The sequence below is a fragment of the Haliotis cracherodii genome, unplaced genomic scaffold, assembly GCF_022045235.1.
Source record: "Haliotis cracherodii isolate W230 unplaced genomic scaffold, xgHalCrac1.p SCAF_11, whole genome shotgun sequence".
In the NCBI taxonomy this organism is placed as follows: Eukaryota; Metazoa; Mollusca; class Gastropoda; order Lepetellida; family Haliotidae; genus Haliotis; species Haliotis cracherodii.
In genome coordinates, this window is record NW_027266266.1 from 41,117,827 (window position 1) to 41,124,653 (window position 6,827).

The window sequence follows — 6,827 nt, forward strand, 5'->3', positions numbered from 1 at the left end:
AACAATATCACTGAGGGGGACACCAGAAATGGGACTTCACACATTGTACCCATGTTGGAATCGAACCCGGGTCTTGGCGTGACGTGCGAACGCTTTAACCACTAGGCTACCTGACCGCCCCCCTTACCAAAGACAACAAAAAGGACTTGATATTGACGATTTATTGTAACTAAGTTACCATACTCTAAACAACAAGTAATATTGACGTGGGAAGAGCGTGAGAGGTGGAGATAGATCAAACAAACAATGAAACAAACAACAAAAGCCCCACAGTGAAATGGATGTCAACTGTTGACACTGGCGAAATACACAACAGTATTATGACTTGATTGGCAGATATAGGCAATATGTGTTAAGTCCATGTATCACAGGAAAGGATGGTCGTATGTACATATCGGCACCATCTTGTCAGTTTCAGCAAAGACCTAATCTGTTTCATGTTAGTACCAGTCTATATATCTAGCACCAACTGGTAGAGCTTGTATATTTCTCATGTCAACTTGTCAACTTCATGGGTAAACAAACACACAATCCAATCGAAACAACTTAGAGTTTTCTTTTGTAAAACTGTTGCAACCTTCGCTGAACCTAAAATATTTTCTAAATGAAAGTTTGTGACACATGTACTGGTAAAACCTGTTTGCCAAATGCTGCACTTCTGGTCTAAAAATGTGTATATCTACAATGGTCCACCATCAACTCAATAGCGACATTTCTTCAGACAAAACCACCACTGATGCCACCATCTGTATGTAGTAGGTCAGATAAAGATTTATCATGAATCTAGATTAATCAAGTGAGTGAGTGAGTTGGGTTTAACGCTGCTTTTAACAGTATTCCAGTTATATCGCAGCGTGTCAGCTTAATGTGGCAGGAAAGCCTGAAGTGATGCAGGTCTCGGACGTTTACCACTTTGGTGAAACCCACGAGCACGGGTAAGGTGCTGACAAACCTGGAAACATAATCAGGGTGAACCGAGATTCAAACCCACAATCATAGGTTTCTGGCGTGCCCAAGGGGCGCAACTCTGCACAGCGAATCGCGGCACCTTAGACGACTGGGCCACCCGTGCCCCAAGATTAATCAAGACAGTAACAAGGAACACTGTAGCACTGACACACAACACTAGGTGGTCTGAATGCAGTCAGGGACTTACATAGAGCAGTTTCTTCACATGCTGGCTTTGTAATGCCCAGTTTCATGTTATATATAGGTCTTTGACAGAGTAATTAATTACTCAGTAGTTACTGCCCTGGTTGCCCTTGTACAAAGCGATCTTTGCGCTAAGGTGATCGTAACTGCCGTAGTTTAACATATATCTACGACAGTTGTAGCTCTATGGTTGTATCTCCCAGGGCACCCGGGGCCACATTCCACAAAACTTCCATACTTTACCATTGCTACGATTGTCAAAAGTCAGTGTTAAAGTATGGAAGATGCAATTTTTTCCAGACTGATTTTATCACTACGACTGTCATACGTCAGTGTGAAAAGTACAGAACCTGCGATGGTCTTTGCCCTAAGTCGCCTGTATTGTATTAAATCCATGTCAGAAGGGCGACTTTTGACTCACAGACTTAACAAGAAACTTCAATATGAATTAGAAGATGTGAGTTCTTGATACTGACTTATACAGACTGCAATTGAGTGAGTGAGTGAGTTGGGTTTAACACTGCTTTTAACAGTATTGCAGTTATATCATGGCGTGTCAGCTTAATGTGGGAGGAAAGCCCGAAGTGATGCAAGTCTCAGGGTGAACCGAGATTCGAACCCACAATCATAGGTTTCTGGCATGTCCAAGGGACGCAACTCTGCCCAGCGAATCGCGGCGCCAAAGACGACTGGGACACCCGTGCCCCCCAGACTGCAATTGAATGCATTAGGTGTGCATTGTGGTGGCATGTCATGTGACCAGTTTGGAGAAGCTCTCACCTTGCACCAAAGTACAAGCGGCTTTGATGAAGACCTCAAACCAACATGCTGACCGACGACCAAGTATTTACACCGGACGATATTATCAAAAAAGAATATCTGAGTTTCTTAGTGAACTGTAAATAGGTGAAAGAATATGCAGCATTCATATTTCACAAAATATGTCGAATTTTGTATTTGGATTTTTGTGCGTAAAATGAGTCTTGACAAGTAAACGTAGAGCCATTGGTAGTTGAGTCTCAAACTTCTAAGAATCATCATCAAATTTTGCCAGAATGTTTTTGGTAACTGTTATGATATCAGTAGTTGATAGGACATTATGTACACTCAATGGACAATCTACAAAACAAACCAGGAATATGAAACCTACAGTATATCAGCATTTGTCACAGGAATGAAAACATGGAGAAAATACACTTCGTGTCCCTGCTCCTCCTCCTTGGTAATTATGCATAATGAAAACATCAACAACACATGAAAACACGTGAAAACTCTCCATAAATAAGTTGTTCCGAAGCCAATCTCAAGTCATTCCACGTCCCCTGTCAAACTTCCACTAAAATTCCACAGTTTACGGAAACCAACATGTACAAGTACTTGCAAACCTGTCATTAATTTCTTTTTAGTTTTACTTCGAAAACATTGTAAAATACCCAATTCACACAGCTGAAATTAAAATTTGTCGAAAAATTACAAGACATAACATTTTATTTCCAGCCTTCTTGACATCAAATCTGGAATTACCATATTGTCCGCTAGTTGACAATGTGAAGCTGTTTTCGGACAGATCCTGAAATCTGGATCTGATGAACATGAACCAGAACAAAACATGTTCAATGAATCAATGAATTCATGAACGTTTTAGCACAGTTGAGTGAGCCAGCTCCATATGATTGCCTATTCAGTTTCTTGCCTCTTTGAACATCACTTTTATCACATTTCTCAGTGATGAGAGTTGTAGACATACAGCACTTTGCTGTAGGCAGATTCAGGATCTTGTTCAGGGCCCACTTGCACAAAGCGATCTTAGCGCTAAGATGATTGTAACTCCCATATGTCAGCATAGGCTTACAATAGTCTTAGCGCTAAGATCGCTTTGTGCAAATGGGCCCAGGTCACTCTACATTCAAACCCATGATCAGAGTCTGTTCGTTCGGTTTCACACCACTCTTAGCAATATTCCAGCAATATCACGGCGGGGGACACAAGAAATGGGCTTCACACATGTTAGGAATTGAACCCAGGTCTTCGGCGTGACGGCTGAACGCTTTAACCACTAGGCTATCCCATCTCCCATCCCATGATCAGAAGATAAGGCTTAAAAACGTAAAAGAATTGGTTCTCAGGCAATGACTTTTGAAAATATAGTGCAGGCTGGTGTTTTTTTGTTTTTGTTTTGCTTGTTCAAACTAGTATGTAACCAAATAAACAGTTGTAACATCAACCTGGGAAAGGGCCTCCCTTCATAAACAAGCATACAAACTCCTATTGCCACCATGACCATCACACAAGATGCACAGTAAAGCAGTGCGCATGTAAAGGGAAGTAACTGTGAGCCATACTGGACCACATTCTTTTCAAGTATCAGGATTTGTTCTATTTTTCTGAAAATGGAAATATAAACAAAACGTGCGGCAGACTTTATGATAATGCAGGTGGTGCCAGAGAACCAAGACTATTATTTTTTAGCCAAATGGTGTCTAACTTATACAAGATAACAAGACAAGCAAATCCTGGTTTCAACAGATAGAATAATTTAACTTTTCCTTTGATTGGGGAGTCAATGTAATTTGTGTTTGAGAGCAGCAATTCTTTTAATATTGTTTCGTGAATGTAAATATAAATAGAACAATTTCTACAAACAAAACATAGCACAAAATGATATAAATATATCTCCAAGAAATGATGCGTGATGGGTGTGTACTTATGCAATACATTCTGGGAATCAAATGTCATGATTCAGTCAATGTAATTAATTCTAAATTAAAGAGGTTGTTTTTTTTAAGCAGATAGCAAATTATTTCATCTAAAGCAGTATTGAACTGAATATTCACTGCTCATTCATCTGCAAAAAAATTAAATATTTCTGACCTTCAGCTAATGGGAGCGTTAACAGAACAGATCTGATAAGTTCATTGTCAAAGATATCCACAGATAACCACCAAACAATTTCACTCGGTACCCTGCGAGAAAGTCCTTCCATGCGAGTCAATATTTGGCACAATCTAGCACAAAGATAAACAGTTTGCATTGCATTTGAACTTCAGAAATTCTGCTTTGTTTGACAGTGGCATTGCACTTCAGTGGGACCATTATCACAAAAACGGACATTTCAACTCACATTAAATATCTAATGACGAGGAACAATTATCCATTATTAGGAAGAAATCTGCCAAAACAGCATGACCTAATCCTTATTCCAAAATAAATATAAACTTTTTTGTCAACCCATTCCATTATTTCGTTAAAGAATATAAATCATTTGACAGTCTCTACCTCCTTCTTATGGAATAGAAAGAATTTATTTGCGTGTATTAATAGTCTCATGCTCTTTAGGTCAATGCCTGGGAATAAATGATTTATTCAGGAATGACCATCCGCTATCAATTAGACCATGCAAATTTGATCTGGCACTCTCAAAATATGCTGTCAGCAAACCTTTCTTATTTGAAATAGTTTAGCATCATTCAAGTATTGTCTGAAACTAGAGCCATATTCAATACTTCCGTCACATTTGGTAGAACTCATTCATAAGTTAATCAAATGAAACAATAATAATAAACTACTTATTTCTATTGCACTTTTCATTTGAAGATGCTTGAAGATGCTTGAAGATGCTTGAAGATTGCCTGATTTGCTGAGGGTGGGAGAGAGTGATTATTGTTTAACGCTGTATCAACAAACGTGCAGCTCAATCTCATAAAAAATCAGATCTTAGTTCTCGCTATCGCTAAACAAAGATCTGAGAACATCCCATAATGGGTCACGTCAGAACAACTTTTCATCCGACCACTCAAAGCATCGCTTACCAGATCATGAAATTGACAGTCGGAATGTTTTCTAATTATGCAACCTTGAAAACGTTAACACTGGGTATTCCGACAGTTACGACTGATTCCGTCAAAACTATGGTCTGTCTCTCGCTTCCGTGGGACAAAAATTTGAACGGGGGAGGCGTTGCACAATACGCGGAAAGCACTGCCATACAAACTCAACCATATATTAGACGAAGTAAGACGAGTTCTATGGATGAACAACTTCTTTATTACAATTAGTGCGACGTTTCGGTGTAGATCCTAATACCTTTATCAAGCAATAGATGGATAGGGCTTACTTACTTACTTTACTTTAAACCCCAAATAAAATATTAAAACCAAAACTACCTTATTTGATAACCACCCAACACACACAGCTCCCTTAGTTCGTCCCCCACCCACTCTTGGCATTCTTTCCAAATCTCAAAATTTCAAAATTACTATATAAGCAACCCCTAAAGCCCCCCTTCTGGGTTGCACATACTCACTTTTCCCCTTTTTGGAAACACATTAAATGGCCTGGCCGGCCCGTGTGCGACATAGGCTTGCAGTCGGAAAGCGCACGTTAAATCTCCAATATAAGTAAGTAAGTAAGCCCTATCCATCTATTGCTTGATAAAGGTGTTAGGATCTACACCGAAACGTCGCACTAATTGTAATAAAGAAGTTGTTCATCCATAGAACTCGTCTTACTTCATCACTCCAACTTCTAAATGCCACTAAAAGAAGACATATGTTAGACATTCCGGAATGTTCATTTGTTCAGTTTTCAAAATTTTAATCAACATATTTTTCAAGCGCTGTCTGAAATGGAAGTCGCCAGGTGCTGAAAAGCTCAAGAAAGCTGCTTTCTAATTGGCTGATGTCGTCTTCATGTTAGTCACTTCAGTGGTCGGTCAAAGTTCGCGAAAGGTCATTCTGACGTGACCCGTAAAGGGATGTCCTCAGATCTTTGCTTAGCGGCAGCGAGAGCTTAGATCTGATTTTAATGAGATTGATGTGCAGCTCTATACAGTAATTGCTAAAGGGAATGCTACATCTAGAAACCTAAATCGTGCAAACAAATGTTGAATGAGAATGTATGAATTAATGATAGATAGTTAGTAGTTACATCTATATGTTAACTGTCAGGAGTCGTTAGCTATATACAAATAGGCAAAAGGCCTGGAGGGGTTGATGTCCATACAATGACACATCATACAAAGTATTTAGATAAATATATTTTCTTTTCACTACAAACCGTATTAGTGCTATTAACATCGTAAGAATGTACAAGGTGAGGAATTAAACCACGATTTCACCAAAATGACCGAGTAATTCAGATCCATATGTACACAAGAATATCTTACAACAATCGTTACACAACAAATACATTTTCAAGAAACAGATAACATGGTTTCATAGAAAAGAACCTACAACAAACATTTACACTGATTCTGTAAAACCGTTATAATAAACGTCTGTCGTGTACAAGCACTTATATAGCAACTTAACTACGAATACTGAGCAATGATGATAAAACAGTTAAACAGTCCTTTAAAAATGTTCAACAAACTAACCCCGTTAACAATTGATAAATAATTTCTTGAAGTAACAGTTGAATTGTTTGGGGATGAGTATCTACCTGATTGATCCTTAATCAAAGATGATGTTATATGGCCAGAGATAGACTTGGCCGCTTGTTTGTTAGTCCTGGAATTTTGACCTTGACACTTGAAATATCGTGAAATATCGATGCATGAAGATAGCGGCATAAACAAGTCATTACCGCCATAAGGAATATTACTTGCTTCTAATGACAAAAATTGCAAAGTGTGCTGTTCAAGAAATATTCATTTTGTTAGCGATCATTAGAGTTCT